We start from the raw sequence: 700 nt of genomic DNA on the forward strand, positions 1-700 counted from the left end.
AACCTAAAGATTTTCTGAAGAAAAAAAAAGTTTAACGTTATTTCCTTTAACTTTTTTTTCCTTTTATGGATAGCTAAGTAGTGACATTTGTAGATAAGTGATTAGTTTTAAAATCTAATTGATGCAAAAGAAAGACCGCAAGCACATTGAAAGTCATAACGATCAGCTGTCGCCTCACTGAGTGTGTGTGTCACTGTTCTTTTTCTCTTTGCGTGAGTGTGTAGGTCTGTCTGTCTGTCTGTCTCTGTCTCTATACAAATCATGTTTACTTTTCACTATATAGAATACGAGTAATGTTATCATTATCTTTTTTTTCGTTTACATTGCTGTTGTCACATTTGTATGTACGTTATACATGACTGATGACATCAATTCGCTCAAGCTCCTACCTCTGCGTCCTAACGATGGTATACAATTATCGGGAATTCGCTGGAGATAAGCGCCCAGGCCCAAGCAGACAGGCTGATTGGATCAAGGACTAAAATAAACTGATATAGACCTTGGGGTGGACGGTTCTCAGTACATACGGGAGTCCTTCTTCAAGCTAGTCTGAACTGTAATTTTCCACACTGTTTCTTCTTATTATTTTTTTTTTTGCGCAATATATCGCTTTATACACGAAAGGGCGCAATGAACTTTTCGTTTCCTCTCTCAGTGTTTGTCCCCTGCCCCCCTTCTATTTCTCTTTTTTTCCTCTCAC

Source organism: Penaeus monodon, chromosome 19 (assembly GCF_015228065.2).
Source record: "Penaeus monodon isolate SGIC_2016 chromosome 19, NSTDA_Pmon_1, whole genome shotgun sequence".
In the NCBI taxonomy this organism is placed as follows: Eukaryota; Metazoa; Arthropoda; class Malacostraca; order Decapoda; family Penaeidae; genus Penaeus; species Penaeus monodon.